We start from the raw sequence: 23900 nt of genomic DNA on the forward strand, positions 1-23900 counted from the left end.
GAACGCATTGATTACAGATTTTCTTCTCTGTACTTGTACATACTTAATAATACCTTATGCCATAGCCCACTCTAGATAATTTATAATGTTATTGGGTATTTTTCAGTATTCAGTCCTCTATCCATATTTAATTTTAATCTATTTATATATGCAGTGTTATGTACCTGTGGCTGTCCTAATCCCCCGCCCCACATGTGTGAGGTCACTGATTGCTACCCGCCACCCAGCATGGAGTCACTCGGGTCTGTGCTTTTGTTAGAAACGCAAAAAAAGAAGAAGAAGAAGAAAGATGTGTAAACATTCCCTCAATGGATCATTTGTACTGATGCCATCTGCTCTGGATTTCTCAGCCCTTCTTATCTAAGGGTGTGGGTGCTGTGTGTAATTTGTAACTCGTGCTGTGGCCCGTGTGTGTGTGTGTGTGTGTGTGCCTGTGTGTGCGCGTGTGTGTGCGTACATGTGTAGGTGTGTGTTTTAACCAAGAAGCCGACCTGTGCTTGTTGACCCTCCGAGCTCCAAGATGCAAATTAAGAATGAACTCCTCCTTCCAGCTTAGCGCACAGCCCCACAGCAACAACGCCATTTTAGGTTTGATGATGATAACAAACTGCATATTTCCTGCCACCCGTCTCCTTATTAGATCTTATTGTCTCTTCTTCAATATTAACATGTTTTTCTGTGTCTATGTAAAGTAGTAAAGCATATTTATTTTCAAATTATATTGTTTTTATATAAAATAAGGAAAAGGTTGCTGTGTTGTGAATGCTGTGTTTTCAAGAGACTCATTTAAGGGGCACCAGTGTCCCGCGTTTGTGTGCAGTTACGTTGATCCACACACATCTAGTAAGAACCCCCTGAAGTGTGTATTGTGGTAGAAATTATAACTGAGAAATAAGAAATTCCTGCACGCCTTTCATGAAAGACAGACTGATATACAGCGTCATGAATAAAACGGCTCTCGGAAGCAGTGTGCAGTAATTTCATCTTTGCATGCAGCGGTGAGCGGCCGTGAGAGGGGAGCTGGAGCAGTCCGACAGCCATTCATGAAACGAGCACATGAGCACACAAAAAAACGTGAAGAGTACATTCCTCCACTGTGAAAGGTTTATATAACAATAGCACAAGTGTTTTGTCAGTGAAAAGGTAAGCAAACATAAGTTTAGGCTCTGAAAACAAATTGGTGAAAGCTGGAAATGTTCAGTGATCGAAGAAAAACACATGTCACCCACAGCACAGGGCTGGGTGAACTTACACACCAGTGATTTTGAAAGTTTGGCCCATTTCCTGCAGTTTACCCACATTTCACATTGTGAAACCCATGCAAATGTAATAATGCAAATCATGTGGAGACATTCGATTTCACAACGTATAATCAAAATCCGTCAGTTTTCAAATTTGATTTTTTAGTCCAAACAGCCACCTTATAATGTTCTGCGGCTAACAAAGTCGTCGCCGTTCATAAACCACAGAGCTGATCATTTGCTGTGTAAAGCAAATGTTTCCACAGGGACTATTTTCTGTGGTGAGGCAGGTCCCATCCCAGTCCCTGCTTTACATTGCAACAAACCAGATCTCAACAACATATAATCAAATTTGAGTTTTGGTTGGAATTGCCACATTATAATGTTCTGCTTTTGTAGCTAACAAAGTCCTCACCATTTATAAAGCACAGAGTTGATACCTGGCTGTGTAAAGCCAATATTTCCCCAGGGACTATTTTCCCTGGTGGAGGGATCGTATCACTCTGCCCAATTTCAAGTCAACAAAACACAACAGTGCTGCTGCTTTTAGGAAAACTAATGTGGGCGACTTTATTACAGTGATGGAATACTGGTGTGAAGAAAGTTTGAAAGTCTCTGAAAGTTCATTTTCATATCATAGAGGAATGAATTGAAAACAATGGCTGGATAACTAAGTAAGTAATTAAAGCTTTATTTATATGGCACTTTTTAAAACACACAGTTACAAAGTGCTTCACACATGCAGAAAGATAAAAGCCAATGTGTAGAAAAAACAATACATTAAAAAAGATATACATATGAGTATACATGCATATTCAGACATGCATATTCAGACATGCACACACATGCGCATATACATACGTACACACTCATATACACAGGCACGAAAAAGCCCAGACTGAAAAGACACATCGATACTAAGACCTTGTGAGGAATAAGGAGGTCAGCGATATAACTGGGAGCAAGATCATGTAGTGCTTTATATGTAATCAATAGAATCTTATAGCGGATTCTGAATTTTACATGGAGCCAATAGAGAGAAGCAAAGTGGAAAAAAATGATACTGAGAGTCCTAAAATATGATGGTGTGCTTTGGGAATAGATTCGCATGTTTTGCAAAATGGTTTGTTGCAATGTAACATGTGGGTAAAATGTAGTAAATGTGTCAAACTTTCTGAATTAATTGGATTAACATCAGTTTTCATGTTACAGGGTAACATGAAAAGTCAAGTCGGTAACATTTTCACTCCGCTGCATGCGCCCCCTTTTCCACTTTTTTGTGCATACTTGTGCTTTTTTGAGTATTTTTTTAAAGTCAGTAATTTTACTTTGACTTCAGCGCATTCTTGCATGAGTTTCGCACTTCACTGCATTTTAAATCAGATCCATTACAGAGAACAAATGATCAGTGACAGATCGTGGAGCCGTCGCAATGAACGAATGAATGGAAGGTGCGCAGTGACAAAACTGGAGACACTCGCTGGAAGAGAGGGGAAAAATGGCAGTGAGATGGCCTGGCGATGAGAACCATGTAGACTCAACCATCATATTACGTCACATTTGTCAGCTGAGTCTACAGGGTCCTCACTTCAGTCAGCCCTCGGCAATTTTTACAACAGTGCACCTTTAAAAGACTGTAGTTTGAACCGCTGTACTTCTAATGCTACTTGAGTAACAGCAAACAGTACTTCTACTTCAGTAGCAATGTGTAGTACTCTTTGCACCTCGGTTACACATTGAACTCGATTCACGAGAGTTGTATATTTAAGGTGAATGTGAAACCTACCCACGACATTTTCATTTTCTTTCTGACATTTATTGTCACGAGCTCTCCATCCTCTCCAGGTTTGCTTTCACTTTTCCGGCCTGTCAGGACACCGAGCAGGTTTCTCCACTGTGTGCCACCACGGCTGCTCTTACCCTCCCAATCATACCCCATTTTACTTTCCCCCCTTTGTAAATTTTCTTTCCACTAGTAGAGATTTGGTTAATGACACTGGCGCAGACTAGGAGGCCACCTCTGCCTCCTCTGGTTACATCACATCTGTCAAAGCAGCATTATATAAACGGTGAGGGGAAGCGTCACTCCTGAGCAGCAGTTCTAATCCATGTGAATGTAGATTAAGGAAGGTTGTTGGGTCTTTGGCCGTGTTTGTTTTAAAACTAGCTCCCTATTAGCCCCATTGCCAGCTGCTTCCCGCCGGATAAGCTCCCAAGGGCGCTAATGCAACGGTGCTAAAGCTCCCCCTCACTGACTCATGCTCTTTACGTCTATAATTGAATATATGGCCCACCATAATCCCTGTAAATCGCGGGGCCCCTTTACTGGGCAAAACACCCCAAAGAATGTCATAAACCGTCTAATCTGTGATTTACCAAGGGCCCAGTTTGCTTGAGGCGAACTAGCCAGCCGCCTGTCTCCCCTGCTATGTAAACGTTAGCTAGCTGCCGTGAGAGAGCAGAAGCACTGGACTTTAGTCTGTTGATTTAGCAGCAGCCCGCGTCGCACCGGCCTGTTTATAAAAGAGGATGTTTTAATGGGAGATCCAATGCTGCTTTCAAAGATCAGTGCAAGGAGGAGAGTGTTGCTCGCATGCGGCGTTGTGCAAGTTCACACTTCACACGAGCGAGCTCCAAGTCCAGTTCACACAGATTTAAATGGACTGGGTCACGATCATGGTTGACAATTTTGCGTTTTGCTCCGAAAACGAACCTGTTCACGTTCGTTTTTTTTTTTTTTTGTTGTTGTTGTTTTGTTTTGTTTTTTTCAGTTTTTTCCCCTACAAATATTTTCCTTGTTCAACAGTGTCCATACTTGACCTCCTGTTGAACTGATTTGGCATTTCAATTTTGCTCAAAGGCTGTGGATCTGCGACAATGTAGTCTACTTCAAGTATCTCTATTTGTTCTTGGAAAACAAAGTTAACCCGTCCCTAACAAAATGCCGAGTTTATCTTAAAGGACCATCCCAGTCCCATTTCACATTGCAACAAACCATGTTGCACATAGCTCACAGATTAAACTCACAGCATATAATCATATTTGAGTTTTGGTTGGAGCACCCACCTTATAATGCTCTGCTTTTGTGGCTCATCATTTATAAACCACAGAATTGAAAACTGGCTGTGTAAGGCCAATATTTCCTGAGGAACTATTTTTCCTAGTGGAGGGATCATATCACTCTGCCCAGTGTCAAGTCATCAAAACACAACAGTGCTGCTGCTTTTAGGAAAACTAATATGGACGACTTTATTACAGTGATGAATACTGGTGTGAAGAAAGTTTGAAGTCTCTGAAAGTTAATTTTCATATCGTAGAGGAATGGATGGAAAAATGAAGGGAAAATGACACTGGAGTTACAAAATATAACTGCTTGCTTTGAGAAAATATTAGAACAATTTTGAAGTATACATTTTGTAGATATATTATGACAAGCGGAGTAAATTTGCGGCTGTTTTTGTGGCAACTCTTACTCTTTGTTCATATTTTCTTTGATCATCCCTCACTCGTAATTGTTTCCCAAGAATGGTCAGATGCATCAGCTTGATGTGCCTTTTCAATTTCGATGCCAGTGTGGCTGACATTCTGACTAGTCTTTTTTCAGACCTGGGGGACACTGTATAAAAAACTGAATTTTTTTCCCATTGGAATCTGTACAGATTTTCAAATGTAATATGTGAGGTATTCATACGGACGGGCTTTAGCAGTGCCAGCAGCTGTGTTATCTGAACTTGCAGCAGCCATGCTGCACGGCGTACATCCTTGGCCTCGGGTGCTGTAAAAACAGTTCATGTACAAGTTGATCCGTTGCAAACAGATAATGAGCAGCGTTCATTAAACACGTTCATGCACAACACTGCTTGCATGTTGCAGGAAGTTTGACTGAATATTTGCTACCAAAAGTGTTTGCTGGAGAAAAGCTTCATACAGGGGAAAAGAAAGACTCTCTTTTAGTTTCAGAAAATCCAGCATCGCTCCAACAATCCCTTGAATTAGCCTCTCCACATGGGATTCTACAAGGAGTTCCTTGCCATTATGGCTTTGTTTCATCATTCATTCCGCTAAACTGTATAATACATTACACCCACGGAGAGCTGTTGAATGTTATTGTGTCAAACTAAAAGTGAATTTATCTTGATTTTATGCGACCTGTAAAACACATTACCACATGACCCTGGACATATAGTGAAAGGAGAGAGGAGATAGCGGAGAGAAAATACTACTGAGTGATTGCAGAGTAGAGATGTGTATCAGAGACTGATTCACTGGTGGCAACTGCACACGTACATCAACCTTGTTCTGTGTGTGTGTGTGTGTGTGTGTGTGTGTGTGTGTGTGTGTGTGTGTGTGTGTGTGTGATGTAAAGTCTCGTCTGTACATGTTTGTGTACGTTCCTTTTACTTTCCATTTTTCCATCAACTTTAAATACCGACACGGCACAAATTTCTCGGAAACGTCAATGCCAATACTCCCTCCATAGCTCATGCAACAGGTTCATCACTCCCATTTGGACATTGGACTCTCAATAAATTACTTCTCAGGCATGTTGTATGAGAACGGTGTTGCAAGGAACTGTGTCCATGTGTGATTTATGAGTCTTATCTGGCAACAGCTCACTGGGGATGAGAGACGGCTTGAAACACACATTGTGCAGTCGTACAACAATGCAACTGCTGACGCAACTTTTTTTTTTTTTTTTTTTTTTTTTTAATTCACCAGTTTTCACTGATGAGTAACGCAACGAACATCAAAACCACAAACCGTAGCTGCTCTTCATCTTGTTGTTACCATGCGGCCACAACAGAATTTTTTCTTACTTTCTCCTAAATGGAAAAGCTTGAGATTTGTATTTTTTAGGGATAGCTGCTCCAAGAGGATTCAAGGCACAATGCACAGTTCAAGAAACTTAAGCTTAACCCTCCTGTTATGTTCAAATTTACGAGCATCTTTTATGTTTGGGGTCAGTTTGACCCCAGCAGTTTAAACCTCCACAAAATTATTATAAGTAAAATTGTTACCAAAGTTTATGTGTCAAGTACTTTATGTTTCTTTGTTGATTACCTAAATAGCCCTTTAAATAAAATATACCCCACCGCCCCCACTTATACATCCAGTATTCCTATTGTATGACTATGGAAAAATATGCAAATCACCATAAAATCTCCCTGATTTATTTAAAATTGGAAAGAAATATTCATTTTTGGTGTTTTAATGGCTTTATATTATTTTTGTTATTTATAGCTGATGCGTTTCAAAGTGTGTACAGGACATTGAAAACATATCATCATGTGAATTTCATGTTTACCCAGTAGTACCCATTACATTAGGAAAACTCATTAAATATGAAGCAAAAAAATGATGTTAATTATTTATTTAGAGATGTTAAACATTGACTGGGGTCAAATTGACCCCAAACATAATAGGAGGGTTAAGTGATGTTCAATAAAATGATAAATAATTGGCAATGGTCTCTCTGAGTGATAACTGAAATGAGGGTTTGAAGCACAAAATGAAAAAATGGAAAAATGAATGAAATCATATGAATGGAAGTGCAGAGCAAGTGGAGGCTGGAGGCGCTCACGCTGTAGCTTTAAGACCTGAGCTGCTAAAGCTTGAGGTTAACATGGCAACCAGACGACGTGCTCCCAGGCAGGTAAGTCATTTTATGCTGATGTAAATGGAAAGAGAAATCACGACTTGGCAAAAACCCCTCCCTAAGGCGTGGCGTGCGGTGTAGCCAGGCGTCATGTGTGCTCATTCACACGTACTGCTTCTTTAAAACATCTGATCTATATTTACCCCCGTTTCCACCTCATTGTAACACCGAAAAAGATCCTCCGTGAGTCATGTGGCGGAGAGACACAGGCGGGGAGAGAGAGAGAATAAGACTGAAATCAGTTTAAAGACGGATCAGTGGAACTGAGTAGAAAAGAGACTAATGGAGCTGAGGGGGGAGAGGAAAAGAGGATAAAGTAGGATAGAGGAGAGTGTGATAGAGAGGGAGTAAAGAGGAGGGAGAGAGACGCAAACTTCTCAGGGAGGCTTTGCATCTCTTATATAGCACACTGAAACAATAATTAAGGTCATTCACCTGGCATGTTCTTGTTACTCTATGTGTGTGTGTGTGTGTGCGTGTGTGTGTGTGTCTTAGCTGCTGTTAACCCAGTCTGCTGATTGGTAGGTTCATGCCTACAAATACATGCTGCACAGCCAAGCTTTGCTCAAACCTACACAACATTATTTTAAATTCTAGTTTAGATCCTACGGTTTCCAAAGATACCAAACATGTCCTGCTGCATTACAGGGAAATGTGTATAAAACGATGCACGAGACATGTAGATATTTTCTATCTGATGTAGCGCTGCAGCCATAAGTCAATGGCATCCTGGGCTGGAATATCTCACTCAGTGTAACTGTGATGTAGTTTTAATGAGACGCTGCAGCCAGCAGATGCATGTAGGGAGGTCATACTGCTCAACAATGTGGTAAAACTTTTTTCTAGTCTCTTAAGAGGCAATTTCAGGGAAAATCAGAGTTCACAGGGTTAACTTCAACATGGAGCCGATGGATTGAGCCGTACATTTACTGAGCTAAATGCTATGTATGAGCTATGTATACTCATTCTGGTTAATTATTGCCTTATTTCTCTGCAGCAGCAGACATGTGCTGCCTGCTAGTCAAGATGGTGACTGTGGGGGGGGCGGGGGGGGGGGGGGGGGGGGGGGCTGGGCTGCACCCACTCACCCCTCACATGGGCAGAGTTAGCCCAACTTACACTCATTACCACTGTGTTACTTTTCACCCTGTGTATCTGCGAGTGGGCATGAGAGTGTGTGTGTAAGTGTGTGTTTATGTGCGTGCATGACCGTGGCCCTTGCCAGCGGTTCAATTTATTGCTTAGTAATAAGCTATTAACACATGAGAGAGCTGGCTAGCAGAGGCTCTTCTCCCTTTTCACCCAATCTTTCCTGTGATCCTCTCTCTCTCACTCTCTCCCTCCTCCTCCTCGTCTGTCTCTGTCTCTCTCTCTCTCTCCCTCTCTCCGTCCCTCTCCGTCTCTCCCTCCCTCTCCCCGTCTCTGTTTCTCTCCCTCTCTCTCGTCTGGTCTAGTAAATTATACCATTGGTTTTCAGAAGGTCTGGTGCATAGACGGGGCTGTTTGTGCTGTGAGGGTATATGCATGTATATGCATGTGAATGTGATGGCTTGATGATTTTGTATTTTTGTTTGTAACAGGGTGCGCCAGGTCCTCTTATGAGGAATTCTGGCAAAGGGGGTGTCTGTGAAGTGTCATTTTTTTAAGTTTTTTTTTTTTTTTTTTCCAATGTGAAGGAGCAGTATGTGGTGCTATTTTTAAGTGCATTTTTTAATTAAATGATTTTTATTAAATGATCAAAGTTTAGGGAAGTTTTAGTTTTAGTTTTGCACAACTATTGAAAAATGCATAAAAAAAATGAAGAGAACATATACTTTGCATGTACAGTGCAGGGAGAGGCAGAAAACCATGGGCTTAACAGGAGACTCCACCTAACTAAAGTTGGAAAAAAAATCACAATATTACATGGAACATAAAATTGGCAGAGTAAAGAATACGACTATATAAAAGTGATAATAAGGTTAGAATAACAAAACTGATAACAACAACAGTAATAGTAAAAATATCAAAATACTGAATTGAATGGAGCTCTGTCTGTCCATCGCTCATGATTTCGGAACCTCTGCTGGCCTGTTTTGGAAAGATGGGTTTTCGACACTGGGGGCCAGCACTTTGGCTGTCAATCTGATTGGCCCACCACAGCGACAACACCAGACCAAAAAGCCCCCGAGTCTCAAGCAGCCGTGTTTCAGAAAGCTGAGGGCGACTTGCATCACCCATGAGGGGCACCAGGGTCCCTGCTGACTTGTGAAATTGTTTTAATGTGCCACTCTGCTGCAGCTGTGGACAGTGATTTCAAAGTATTGTAGCTGAAAGAAAAAAAAAAAAAAAAAACGATATGCGTCTAGCAAACCTGAAAGTGAAACGGAGAGGGAAACGAGAGGATTTACTGGAGATGAGGCACAGGGGAGCTCAGTTTATGTTGGGCTCTTGCACCCGACAGGTCCAGCCTTGTTTGAGAATCCATGTGGGCTCCGCGTTAAAATCCCCTGGCAGCGCTAACCTCCAGCTTCAAGTCGACCTCAAATCCCGTAAAAAGAGCAGGTTAGGAAGTTTACTTGGAAAAGCATCAAGGTGCAACATCAAGGTTTCCTATGTAGAGCAAAATTGACTCGGGCGAATTAGGGTCACCGCCGCTGCCAAATACCGAACATCCCTTGAAGGTGTGTAAAAGAATGCTTTCACGGGGGGAATCTGGCTCTTAAAATCAGAAAAGTCCAAACGTGAGTTCCAAGCTGCAGCTCTGTGCATGTGTGTGTGTGTGTGTGTGTGCGTGTGTGTGTATCATGTTCCAAAAGGCCTCAAGGGCAGCAATTATATCAAGTTATTACTTGCATTCAGGGTTTATTGTAGGTCTCACCACAACAGTGTTTTATCCATGTGTATTTATGCATTACAAACGAGAAATAAGTATACAGTTGTCTTTCTGGTATGTTTTTTTTTTCATTCTGTGTAATAGCCCAAAGATCCTCCCACTATAAATAACAACTTTGCTTGACTTTGTAAAATTGTATATAACTACCTTATATAAATATGACCCAGGGTCCAAACTGCAGACCCTCCACAGTGTAAACATTTTGCTCTGTCTCCCACATACACTGTAAATTGAACATTTTGACCCCCCATGACATTTCACCTGCGCTGACTCCTGCACGAGGTGTTTTGTTGGAGCGTACCGGTGATGAATGAAGTGGTGGGTATCTTTTATCTGTCGTTTAGGCGACCATCCCTCGCTGTTAATCTGCCATCTAATTTGGAGTGTAAAGCTCAGATGATGTTTGACTCTCTTCCCGTGCTGCTGTGTGGGGCAGCCTTGCCTTGCGGTGTGCTGTCAAGGCCAGATGACGATGTTGGTGCCACGTTGCGCAGGCACTCTGTGGCAAGTCATTTGGGCAAAGTTGATGCCCTCCCCTCTCTCCTCCCTGTTTTCAACCTCCCACCCCCCCCCACCTCCATTTCTCTTCTTCTCCCTTCGCTCTGATGCAACCCTGCGACCGCACTCCCCCGGACGGACGCAAGGATATTACCTTGCGAATGACCACAAAAACAAACGCTGACCAGAACATTTGCCTTGCCTTTGGCCGCTGAAGACAATAAACACATTGTTTACGTCGCGTTGCGCTTGACTTTTCCCTCAGTGAACGAAAGTCCCGTCCCCTCGGCTCGGCTCCCACGTTGTTCAACATTTCACCTACAGCCGAGGCTCACTGTGTCAGTGCAGAGTTCACCGATGGGCTTTACAGTTTTAAAAGTATTTTAGGGATTTGGAAAAATACCACTGACTCACAGTGTCATCCTGTTGATGCCGATGAATCATAGGGTGCTTCCGTGTCAAAAGTGTTGGAGCATTATGAGGCAGTGCACTGTACATAACAAGGGTTATTAACAAGAACTGATGAAAAAACGAAAAGTAGATGAGAAAAAACATTTTCGTTTACTGAAATAAAGATTTAAAAAAAAAGAATGACTAATTGAAACTGTATTGTGTGTTTACAAAATGAACCAAAATAAGCTAAAATTATAGAGAAAATGTCTTCATTTCCCATCTTTGTCAGTTTACTTCATACATAAGCCTTGTATTACTTTGGGCTGGTTCTAAATGATTTTGTTCAACGCGTTGTTACACTTAAGGCTGCATCTTGTGCAGACTGTTTACATCTTTTAGAGTTGTCTTTTGTGGATGATTGTTCATCTGTCCTAAGTAAGAATTTTTTTTTTTTTTTTTAAATAGTATGATGTTTTGTTGAGTTTTTATCACACAATACTTTTTCTGACCTTTTTGAATCCATTGGCTTGCCATTGGCTAATATCCCATATTTTAAAAAAAGAAGAAGAAAAAAAACCTGCTGAAACTAATAAAAACTAAACGGAAACTAAGAATTTTCACATAAAAACTAAACTAAAATAGAAAAAAAACGAACTAAAATTAACATGACATTGAAAACAAACAGTCAAAACAAAGAGACTCATGAAAAATGCTATAATAATATTATAACTATAATAAATTTGTACATAGCACAGTGAAAACTAGGCCTGCATATGTGTGTGTGTGTGTGTGTGTGTGTGTGTGTGTGTGTGTTTATGAGCACACACATGCTCATGCATCCACACAAAAGCATTTACAACATGATACGAGCAATAAAGTGGCATTCCTGCTCCTGACAGGTACAGTTACACCAGTTAGCTGTGATTAATGGCTGCTTTCAAAAATGGGAGACAGCAGAACGTTCTTCGGGGTTGGAAAGCAGCCGTGCCTCGTTGTTTTATTGTACAGGCTGACTGGTGGTACCACTAATTAGCGGCGGCTAATTGCTGGTAACGTGAAGCTCGCCGAGGCGGAGACGTGGTGTCCAGGAGCGGCAGATATTTCTGAGAGATTAGCAATTTGAGGGGCCACCGGGGGCTGAGATTAAGACATTCCCTGCATGTTCTCGGTGAGGCACTGAAACTATTCCTGACCACTTAAATCATTTACATGTGATTACCTTTGCTTCACTGAGCCTCGGCAGTCCATCAACCTACATGTGAGAGGACTGGGGAACAGGGAGGTTATGTTATGTGGCCGAGCGTCGGTGTGTATCCCTTGTGTTACATGTTTTGTGTGTGTGTGTGTGTGTCTCTGAAAACAAATCACTGCGCTCTCATAAATGTTCGAACGTAAGTTTAAGTCCAGGCCTCTATTTATAGTGTGACCCCTTTAGTCAGAGAGTAATTTGAAGCCTGTTTATGTGTCTGTATGTGTGTGTGTGTGTGTGTGGTTGCTGGCTGTTTATAGTCAAGGTGTCTGGCATTTATCTCTAAGCGTTTACATGGATATGTATTGAACTGATATACAGATTTGGTTTTATGTGCGTTCCAGTAAAAACAAGCCTCTTTCCATTCCTACTGGTGCTTGGAGATTTTCAGCCGTCATTCCATCATTTACTTAATAATGAGCAAACGGAGCTAGAATGTGACACCTCCCATCTTCTGTAAGCACAATGCTTAAACATTCCCAAACAACAAACCATGCGTGTAACAGGAGATGATGAAAAACACCATAAGAAAACACTCTGGATTCGAGTGCGTCATTTGACACAACATATCTGGTTTCCTGGCTCAACTCACATGTGACCTTGTCGCATTACGTCCCATGTTGTGATCATATATTGCCTATACATTAGGATAATATTTTAAAACACTAAGTAGATTAGGTGTAATCTGCTTACTTTGCCATATTTAAGGGTTTTCATGTTCATGGATGGATAGCTACCGTCAAATCGGTTCAGGAGCTCTAGCACTCCATCACTCAAACTTGTGCCGGCCTGGAAAGCTGCTTTACATGGGAGAGCCTGCTGCTGTGTCACAGAGCGAACATCTGCATCACAGAGCAAACATCTAAATCACAGAACAAACATCTGCATCACAGACCAGAATGTTGCATCACAGAAAAACATCTGCATCACAGAGCAGAATGTTGCATCACATCACCCCAGCCACAGCCTGTTCATCCTGCTGCCGTCAGGAAAAAGATACAGAAGTATTCGCTGCCGTACAACCAGACTACAGAGCAGCTTCTTCCCTCAGGCTGTGAGACTACTAAATGCACCATCTGCACTCCTCCATGTTTAATAATTTTATTTTTTATACAATCAAGAGGGAACCACACTTTAATCTCATTATTCAACCTGTTGTATAATGACCAATAAACTTCCTTGTATCCTTGTATCTGCGTCACATTACAGAATGTTGCATCACAGAGCAAACATCTGCATCACAGACCAGAATGTTGCATCACAGAAAAAACATCTGCATTACAGAGCAGAATGTTACATCACAGAGCAAACACCTGCATCACGGAGCAAACGTCTGCATCACAAAGCAAACATCTGCATCACAGAGCAAATATCACAGAGCAAACATCTGCATCACAAAGCAAACATCTGTATCACAGAGCAAATATCACAGGCAAACATCTGCATCACAGAGCAAAGATCTGCATCACAGAGCAAATATCACAGAGCAAACATCTGCATCACAAAGCAAACATCTGCATCACAGAGCAAATATCACAGAGCAAACATCTGCATTCATAGAGCAAACATCTGCATCACAGAGCAAACGTCTGTGTCACAAAGCAAACATCTGCATCATAAAGCAGAATATTACATCACAAAGCAAACATCTGTATCACAGAGCAAATATCACAGAGCAAAGATCTGCATCACAGAGCAAATATCACAGAGCAAACATCTGCATTCATAGAGCAAACATCTGCGTCACAGAGCAAACGTCTGTGTCACAAAGCAAACATCTGCATCATAAAGCAGAATATTACATCACAGAGCAAACATCTGCATCACAGACCAGAATGTTGCATCACAGAGTAAACAGCTGCATCACAGCAAACATCTGCATCACAGACCAGAATGTTGCATCACAGAGCAAACATCTGCATCACAAAGCAAACAGCTGCATCACAGAAGAAACATCTGCATCACAGAGCAAACATCTGCATCACAGAACAAACATCTGCATCACAGAGCAATCAGCTGCATCACAGTGCAAACATCTACATCACAAAGCAAACAGCTGCATCACAGAAGAAACATCTGCATCACAGAGCAAACATCTGCATCACAGAACAAACATCTACATCACAAAGCAAACATCTGCATCACAGACCAGAATGTAACATCACAGAGCAAACATCTGCATCACAGACCAGCATGTTACATCACAGAGCAAACATCTGCATCACAGAGCAAACATCTGCATCACAGACCAGCATGTTACATCACAGAGCAAACATCCAAAAGATCTCTTTGATTTTTCTTTTGTCTATATTTTATTTCGCTTATCTTATTTAGCTTAAGTATTCCTTTGTATAATATGAGTGTGCAGAATGCCCACTGCTGACTCATGGTGGGTGCTCTGTGTGGATGTGCAGGTGTGCCTCACACTGCATCACATCATGAGGCAGGCAGTCAGCCACGCAGGTGTGCACTGACAAAAACTGCTTGCATTATCAGGTAAATATAAGGATGCAGGTAATAAATGCAGGACAGATTGAAATAATTATATGCACCGTGTGCTGTTTGCCTTTTCAGATTTTTCAGGTAGTCAACATATATCTATCTGCTCACATTGAAAATTACACATCCACAAAGTGTGCAACAGTACAACAACCCTTAAATTCAGACAGGCAGCAACATTAGAAGCAGCCATTAGCGAGGAGTGGCACCCTGACAATATCTGTAACAATATATCCCTGTGACCCTGGGATGATTATGTACAATTATGTACAAAGAGAAGAAAGAAAAAAAATAAGAAGTTAAAAGCCGAGCAGAGAATGTAGAGAGACTGGATCACGTGAGGAAGACAGAGTCTGGGAGAAGGAGTGAAGGATTCAGGAAGGAGAGAGCAACATAAGCCATTTCTTAAAGAGATGAGTTTTCACGTTCTGGCAAAAGATGGGCAATGTCTTTGTTTTTCTCACTGAAGTGGGAAGTTTGTTCCTCCTCTGGTGAGCTCGGGCTGGGGGGTTGAGGCAGAGCAGAGCATAACGGTCAGTGCTGCTGCGTCATCTGCTGTGTTCTTCCTCTCTCTCTGTGTCACTCTCTCTCTCTCTCTCTCTCTCAAACGCAGTCCCGGTCACCCTGTCCCTGCTTCTGACCCTTCCTCTGTCTCCCTGCTTCCCAGTCTTGTCTGTGTTCATGTGTGTGTGTCTGATTTCAGGTCCTGGGCTTTTCCTCCTGTTGCTGAGCTTCATGACTCAGCTGTGTTCAATTGTCAGCCTCGGCCTTAACACTTAACACAGCTCTTTTTTCACTTGGATGTCAGTTTGTTCAAGTTGGCAGGGTGTTTTGACTGTTTGCACGCTTGCCTCGCTCACTTCATTCCATCACTGCACCATTCAGAAAACTCAGGTTTACTCTACCGGTACTGTGGAAGGGTTTTCCATGTGAGTCCGCGTGACCCACAGGTGGTCATTTGACTCGATCCCAGGGAAAATCCCCGATAAAATGTGTTTTGTGACAAACTGTAGTGTTAAATTTGTGTTATGCAGTTATGATTCTGGTTGTGGTCGTGTGTGTGCTGAAAAAATAACTGGAAATCAAACAGATAAACAGCAAGCAAATGAGCAGAGGATGAGATAGGGGGCAGGGTGTCAAAGGTACATGTAGAGGCAGAAAATGTGCCTGCAATAGTTTGTTGATCTTTACGGAAGCCCTAAAGGGACATACATACATACATTTTATTTCCTCAGTTTTCTCATAATAACGAGATAATTTTCCTCCGTTTTGAATGAATGAATTGAATGAATGAAACGTGATAGGCCTGAGATTTCCATCACACGTGACATTTCAGCCTGATCAGGCCGTGATTGAAGAGACATTGCTACACTGATTGATGTTTCCTGCAATGATTTAATAGACTAGACCAGTGGTTCCCACCCCACTCCTCAAGGCCCCCCCGCCCTGCAGGTTTTTGGGAACCACTGGACTACACAATCGTTTTGGTTTCCCGAGATCTTGAATTAATTATCTCGTTATCACGGGAAAAATGAAGGAAAATTATCTCACTATCATGTGAAAACGGAGGAAATAAAATGTATGTATGTATGTCCCTTTAGGGCTTCCGTAGATCTTTTTGTTTGGTGGCAAGTGTTTTTTCCTTTCACTGATTATTTGTGGAAAAAATGTCAATTTTCTGCATCCTTTTGGATTTGAACACCCGTGTGCCTGTGTGTGCAACATCACTGCTCTACGTCTGCCTTTGTGAGTTTGTCTGCTCTTGGGTTTGAGCTGCCATTCACTGTCCTAACTCAAAAAAATGGAGCTGATATCACATGAATGATCGAAATTTACTCTCAACTGTGCAAGAGCATGGTCATAGCTTAGGCAGACCCATACCGGCTGCTCCAAAATGTGAATTCCTTTTTTTCACCCCGCAATTAATTACAAGCACTTCTCAGTAGTGATTTCACTTTTTCAACTCTTCACACCTCTGCTTGCTCCGACATGCTGCTGGCTGCAGTTACCGACCTGTCCAAAATACACCAAAACTACCAAAACATGTCTCAGAATCCAATAATTCCACTAAAACTCAAGCAGTCATTTTCTCCCTACAACACTTTGTTAGTCATGCCACAACGGCCTAAAAATACCAACAAGTAGCACCTTTTTTTTTTCTTAGCTGTTTCTAGTATTTATTAATTGTTTGGTCAGTAATAGGAAATAACAGGAAATGTAGGAACAAAACTTCCCGTGACAAAGCAGAACAGCATCTCTTGTCTGTGCTGCAGCGATGAAATTGAAATGTCAAAACTCTGCAGTGAGGCTTTAAGGGGTTTTTGGCATGTAATTATAATATAATTATAAAATGCATATGGAATGAAAAGTGAAAGAGACAAATCGTCTCACTGAACCTCAACATCTGACCATGTAGCTGCTCTCATTTTGATAACTTCACCTTATGTCTTATGTATCTGTTTTTTAGGGATTTGAATGTATTTGTGCAAATTGGGCTGGAGATACTTGTGTTGTTGTTGGTGGTTGAGTGTGAGCGAGAAATGAAGTCAGTGCAATTTTGACAACTATGGTCACTGAATGCATTTTTGCTTCAAAGCAATGGAAAATCACTCATATCATTTTTTTTAGGTAAAATCTCCAGGAAGAGGAGCTCCGTCTGGCTAAATCTGTAAAATCGTTTTAATTGCCTCTTAAAAGTCACTTTAACGGTAGGGACTTCCCTTTTATGACTCTTGCCTTGCTTTTATGTTTCTTTCCTTTTTATAGTTTGACTGTTGGTTTTAATGTGTTTTTATGACTCGTAAAGTGCTTTCTGCTTTTAAGAACCTGCTGTATTAATACATCATGTTACTCTATAGTTTCATTTCTATCTCTATTGTTTCTTCATCTTCATTCATGTGTCGTAAAAAAACATGTTTTTTAGCCAAACAGGCTTCACCGCCACATTATCTGACTTCAACAATCACAAGACCCTCACAATCACAATCATGCTTCACTCTTGTTTTGGTTGTAGGCTTGGATCAAATCTGACGAGTAAATCTGAAAAGACATCTTCCCAAACTATACCATCACATCTGAGACGGAACCGGAATTTCACTCCGACTTGGAGATGTGTAAATATCTTGGGAATGCCCTGATTCTCTGACTTGGGAAAAAAGCGGGAATGCTTCTACGCTCCGTGTTTACAGACATGCCCAAGTTTGTCTGGCAGGCTGAAGCTCAAGGGCAGACCGATAAGAGGACACACACCCACACTGCACACACACACACACACACACACACACACAGATGCTCACAAAGCCTCTGCAGCCAAGACTAAATCAAATATTTATCAAATTCAGGGAAAAGTGCAGAAGAAATGAAACATTGACTCAAACATAAACTGCTGGTGGAGAGGGGGGAAGCGTTTTGCTTGGAATATTTCTTGCACTGAATATGCCATAGTGCTGCACTTTATGATAAAACCCACTCAGTCAGGGGAAATCATACACGCGTCCTTTGTGACGCAGTGAATCTGAGCAGCTCCGTGAACTTTGCGAGGCTCTTTGCGCGATAACGGTCCTCTGTTGAACACACACGTCAGGTAGTCTGAATGTACCCAACCTAGCCATGATCAGGCGGGCACTAATGGGACTTCACTTCCTGTGGCGGGTAAACAGGCTGTATAAACAACGCTCAAACAGCTGGAGGGGAGCCAGGGGAGACGAGAGCCGCCACCCTTTGAGTCCGCGTGGACCGGTGATGGAGATGATCAAGAGAAAGAGGCGCAGAGAGGCGGAGGGATAAACATGCACCCGCTGACACCACAACATCACCGCTCCGCATTCCATCTCCGCCCCTCCCTCGCTCCACTATCTCCTCTCCCGCTCATAGGCCCATCCATCCCTCTATCATTCCTCCGACACTAACTCTATCCCACTTCTCCCCCCCCCCGCCCCTCCTCCTCCTCCACTCCACACGGCCATAAGTGTATCTCATTTTAGCATCGAGTATCTGTAAGCCAAGAGCCGCTGTCACCAGATCCCCCCCCAGCCCCGCCGGGTTCTTAGGAATGGCATGTGTTCCCAATTGGCAGCTAAACGTAAGGAAGGCGACCGCAGGCCGCAAACCCAGCAGCGTTCTGGAGGCCAAGGTGGACTGAGCCACGGGTCATGCGTGTCAGCGTGTCCTTCCCCGCCATGAAGGGCAGCGAAATGCAAAGGTAGCACGCGCAAGATCGTAGAGATTTCCGCCGGGTTGACAAGGAAGGGGCGCATCTCTCCACGGAGCCGTGTCGAGCAGGTGTGCCCAGGTTCCACCGGGCGACCGTAATCTCCCCATTCGGCTTTGTTTTCCCCGCTGACCCGCATCCCTCCATCTTTGCCGACCTGCTGCGCACGGATCATGTCGATGTCGCTCCTCAGGTTTCAGAAGAAAGCGGCTTTAAGGAACGCAAGAGGAGCCAGAGAATTCCTTGGCAGCGGCGTTCGCCTTCGCTCTCCCGACCGCGTTGGCCATCAGCAGCGTCTGTGTACGACGGTTATGCAAAGAGTGTGTGTGTGTGTGTGTGTGTGTGTACGTTTGCATGCTTTTTGCATTTGAGTCAATTACCGAATGAATGCACGCTTGTGTCGTGACCGGGCTGTTGCAGGCATTTTTCTATTCATGTGACATTTGTTTTCCGAGCACGTGGAGCAAGATCAAAAAAAAAAAAAAAAAAGGGGACGCGTACAATTTATAGCTTCGACTCCCATGGGTGCGTGCCACAGAATATCACAGAGTTCTTGGCTGATCGGTTTGGAGGAAGGAACATACAGTAAAAGGTCAAGGTGAACTGGGGAGGACAGACACGGGGACATGAAATCTGTCTTTCCACACATCCTGTAAAGGGTCACAGTTTGAAGAATCGGTCTCTGACACTGTCACTATGTTTCTCTCCTTCCCCGTCGTCCTTCCTCTTTCTCACAGGCACGCTCACACACACACACACACACCCTTGTTGTCGGGCTGAGTCACCCTGCCTTGCGTTAAAATCCTTTCACCCTCCTTCCTGCTCGCAATCAACCTCTCTGTTTCTCAGTTTCTCCGTGTTGTCCTGTACGAATCTGTTGCTCCAATCTTTATCGTTTCATTAATCGCATAACCACCCCATTGGTCTTTTGCTAGTTGAGCAATCCAATTTCCCCATCCTCCTTTTGCCCTCTACACTCAGTCTACTCCCCTCTCTCTCTCCTCCCCCTCCCACACCTCGCCGCTTATCGCCCGTCATTGTTCCACTGTCAGCCTCTCGTCCTCCATTCAGCTCCTTTTCCGATGATGAAATTATGCGTTGAATGGGAGGCCCGGCGCAAAATCCGCCCGGCGGAATCTCAGTTGCCTAAGAAACTCGCTCTTTCTCTCCGCGCTCCTTGGCGAGAGAGGAGGGAAAAGGCGGTCACAAAGCGGGGCAGAGAGGAGCAAGGCCAAATATAACTCTGACTTTTGGAAGAGACGAGGGGGCGAGAGAGAGAAAGCAGTTTCTTAGAAAGAGTGGCTGCATGGGAGCCTTAAATCCTCCCTCTCTCTCTCCTTTCCCTCTCTCTCTCTCTCTCATGTCGTTCCCTATGCCTGCATCACCGCTCCCGGGATTCACTCGCAGGTTCCCGTGTCAGCGCACACGTTACGTCCGAAAACACGAACTCGGCGGCTAAAAGAGGAGCCCCGTCGCCGGCCACCCTCTCCTCCTGCAGACAGGAGGGACAGACACATATGCACAACCACACACACATACATTTACATACATACACAGAGGTCGCCCAGTAATTAGGGGTACTGTAATTGGGCCTTAGCATGGTAAACTAGCAGGGCAGCGTTGCCAGGGAAGGTTTGTTGACTGTAGGATTATGACAGGGAACCTAAATGGTATGTGTTTATCTACATTCTCCAGTGCTGAGTGCTGCTGTCCAAAATATCCACCGAGCGACGGGGTGGACTCAGGCGGCAAAGCTGTTGCAGTGGTCGTCATCATCATCATCATCATCATCATCATCATCATTATTATTATTGTAAGTGGCATCTTTTCTGATGGCTCTATGCTGTTGGGTAATCCTTTGCATAGGTCATTCTGCCTTTTCGTCATGTAACGCTGGTGTGTTTTGGGTCGGAGGCTTGTCTAAAGCAAAGGTAATTATGTACAGAGGTACAAACAAACCAGGCGTAACCACCCTAACACAGAATCCAGTTCGGCTCAACTCGGCTCACATGCTGCTCAAGTGTTGTTGTTCTAAAACAAGAAAATAGTGAAAGATTAACAATATCAAAACCATATCCCAAAATAAATAAATAACTAAATAAAAAGAAGATGTGGGACCAGGGAGATTCACACAACAAGTCAGAAAAGACAGAAAAGAAGATGGTAGTGGTAAGTAAAATAGGAATTAAATCCATCCAGGCATGCGATATAGCCTATTTAGGCATGCCAGGCTTATTGACTGTGGAATCATTAAAATTCACAGCAGACGCAGACGGTAAATCAATATTTGCAGACATGAACAGGTAGAATCCAGACAGCCGGGGCTCCAGTCTGATCTCACTCAAAACAAGTTGCAGGCAAATTTTCATGGAGGTGTTCAACGCTTGTTTTGCATTTTACGTAGAAAGAAGTTATTTGAAATGGCACGATCAACTCCAAGCCAGAAGATGCATTACCATCGTCATCGAATTACCCTGATGTTGATTTTCACAATGTTGATTTTCTGTTCATTTTCCAGAAGAAATAAGAGTCTTCTGTTTTAAGACACACTGGACTGAATAATCTAAGCGTGTGGGAATCGCTTAAATACATTTTTTTAAGGGTGGATTTTTACTTCACCTACCACAGCTGGCTCACAGTAAACAGTTTAATGAGACAGAATGACAGCAGTCTTATGGAGCAAGCTGAGCCAATGGGCAGAATGGGGTGAGGACTAATGCACCGTGTGTGTGTGTGTGTGTGTGTGTGTGTGTGTGCGCGCGCGGGGATTGTGAAAGAGAGACAGGTGGTGGTAATGGCAAAGTCAAATATTTGACACTGCCTAATTGCAAAGGTAGTCTTGTGACTTTATGCGAGTCATATTTTCCATAGGTGTTGAAAACCAAGCCTTTTTTTCTACCCGGCTGCATAGTCTTCGACTGTATGCATGACTGTATACATAAGGGCACGTGTGTATGTGCATGAGTGTGTATGTGCAGACACACATTTGTGTGCATACTACAGCAAGCAGACCGTAACAAAAGGAAACCGGGCATCAGATAAAAAGCAATATATCATATTTGCCCTCTGTCTCAGCCGAAGTTTGCCAAATTCCTCCCCAAAATGTGACCACAATAAACCCTCTTGCAACAATATTTCCATTCATATCACAGCAAAATACAAGCTATTATTCCGATTTACAGCTCTCTAAAACTCAAATTCCCATGTCCCAAATTTCCATATCATTCGCATGAGTGGCAAATCGGCTGATAATTCCCCCCTGCCCCTAAACAATGGCTGCTTTTCAGGACTTCAAAGCTTTCAAGTGGGAGCGAGAGTACGGTTTGTATGCGGTGGCATGAATATCAAGGTGAGAGATTAAGGCTTATCGGAGATTTCCTTTGAGAAGAATGTTAAAGTTTCTCCACAGCTACTGCTTGGCCGTTGACTGCACACTAACCAGGGGAAGTGGAGGAGATGGCCCTGTGTCGCAACGGGGCCAAGAGGCAGGCTTTAGGTGAGGTGGCAGCTACACTGTATACTGCACATATCACCATCTTGTTCTCGGGTTCTTTTGTTCTCATTTATGGCCTGGCTCTCTGACCTAATGTACCCTCTGGCCTGAAAAGGCCAAATTACAAGAGAGCTTTGGCTTTTCAGGAAACAATCAATGCACACAGCAACGTGCCCCTTTCACGACCAGAGCTTACAGCTATGCTGCAGGGAATGGAGTCTCCCATTTGCGATGGTGTTGCTGTCCACTTCCAAAGATCGTCTGCATGTAAGACACTCTGGGTAAAAAAAAAAAAAAGGATTAAAATTATCCTAAAAAAAAAACAGTGCAACCTCCATTGCGAAGCATTGTGTCTCTTTGCATGATTGTATGTTTCCTAAGTACAGGACAGTGAAGACAAGGTCAGCTGAAACTGACGTGACGCCAAATGCCAGCCGCTCATGCTGGTTTGGGTCTTTGCAGCACTGTGGGTTCAGAGGGAAACCACATCAGTTGTTTGAGATCAGATCCCCAACAATGAGTCAGGCAATATCATAGCGCCCCCCTGTGGTCATGGGGCAAATACAATTGACCCTTGTGGGCATTTTGATGCACATGCACAATTCACTGAATATGTGAATGCAGGGTGAGATGGGCATCTATTACACAGTCCATTTGATGGGGAAAAAAAGTAAGCAAAAACAAACAGGACTCTCCTTATTAAACTATTCAACGACATGTAGGAATTCCTGTTGACAGACTGTAAGGAATGTAGGAGAGTCGAAGCCCGCCTACATATTGTTTTCTTTATTCAGGATTGCAAAGGCAGTGCGTCAATCATTGAAACTGGCATAAGTGCACTTGAGTATAACAGCCTTGATAAAGTGTTACAGTTTTGCCAATAATTCAACAATGTGCTTCAACTTATCCAGGCATGCAGCATGTGAATGGACAAGAATGAGAGGCAGCAAGATAAAGCAAATCTGATCATGTTGCGCGGTGCATTCATGAGTCATTTACAGTGCAGTATACGTGACAGTGTTCACACATAATCACGTCTTGACCCAGTATCTCCTCTGACACTGTGACACGGAGAAGGGGATTTTTACGTCACACTTTTGGAAAGTGGTCCTTTTCTTCGGCAGACACAAAGCCGCGACTGTGCTCGTATTGAGCGAGGGAACAGCTGCTCCCGTGTCAGCTCCAAGGCTGCGAACCACACTCCCGGCTGAAGAGGGGCCTGTGCTGCAGGTGGCAGGCCCCCATTGTGGACGTGCACGCCGCCGCACAGGTGGGATCCCTGCAGCAGGTGCACCTCAAGCAGGGCCAGAGGGACTCTGGTCAGGCTGTGCCAGTGCAGCAGGTGCCTCTGCACCCTGGACTCTGTTTCGAACCAGCAGTGTGACTAAGTGATTATGGAAGAGATTATTGATGTCAGGGAACAATATCTCAGTCTTCCTCTCTCTGCCTCTCCTTTCTACCCACAGTGGGATCTAACAACCATAGGGGTCTTTCAAGAGGACTCCAAAATGAGGAATAGTTTGATTTTACAATTTAAAAGACAAAATCACTTAGAATGTGGCTTCATGAAAGTGTATTTGGGGTTCTAAGAGATGAAAACATTTGGAAACCCCCTGTAATACATGACACATTATCTCTGATTGTATTTTTTATATATTTTGACTGTTTGGAACTGGATTATAACCTGATTTTAAGCCCATTTCTACATGTTTCTCTGTTTTTTGTCTTTTTAACCTTTTAAGCTTTTTTAAACCTTTTGTAAATGATTAAAACATAAAACAAAAGC

This window comes from Myripristis murdjan, chromosome 24 (genome assembly GCF_902150065.1).
Source record: "Myripristis murdjan chromosome 24, fMyrMur1.1, whole genome shotgun sequence".
Lineage (NCBI taxonomy): Eukaryota > Metazoa > Chordata > Actinopteri > Holocentriformes > Holocentridae > Myripristis > Myripristis murdjan.